This window comes from Myotis davidii, unplaced genomic scaffold (genome assembly GCF_000327345.1).
Source record: "Myotis davidii unplaced genomic scaffold, ASM32734v1 scaffold79, whole genome shotgun sequence".
NCBI lineage: Eukaryota > Metazoa > Chordata > Mammalia > Chiroptera > Vespertilionidae > Myotis > Myotis davidii.
In genome coordinates this window covers 3,117,986-3,118,478 of record NW_006294339.1, presented here as the reverse complement: position 1 = coordinate 3,118,478, position 493 = coordinate 3,117,986, and the positions used below count along the sequence as shown (strand labels likewise).

The 493-nt window shown below is 58.2% G+C and overlaps 1 protein-coding gene across 1 annotated transcript in view; it reads right to left on the bottom strand.

Moving 5' to 3' along the window:
- ACOT11 (acyl-CoA thioesterase 11) overlaps positions 1–493 on the bottom strand; it is a 41,682-nt gene that overhangs the window by 482 nt on the left and 40,707 nt on the right. The window lies entirely within an intron of this gene.

Genomic DNA, 493 nt, shown 5'->3' with positions numbered 1-493 from the left:
GGGGGGGGGGGAGGGGGGACTCCCTGCCAGCAGGGAAGCCCTGTGAGACAAGGAGCAGAGCCCAACACAGAATCCTGTTTCAGTGAAGGTCTATTAGGGCCTTAGAGACAATTACGCCCAGAGATTGTTCTGAGAAGCTCATGAGGAAAGTGTGTTACCAGGCAAGTCTCAGGGCCCTGGCCACACTCCCACCCCTCCCCCACCACCCCTGGCTCTGGGCCAAGGAGGGCAGCTGCGCAGACCCTCCCTCCTCGCTCTCAGCCCCTCCCCCACATTTCCAACACCGACTGCCCTGCTGAGTCAGATGGGCCCTGAGAACCAGAGAAAGCCCTCCCAGACAAGAAAGCATGTGCTCAGTGAACGTTAGATGAGAACTGGGGCTTCTGCCCTCAGCAGGTAGAGCTTTTCCCAAGACTCTGCAGGGGCCTCGGACTTTTCCGCGCAGATTAGATTTTAATGAAGGCTCACTTCTAGCCCCTGACATGCTTAGCGC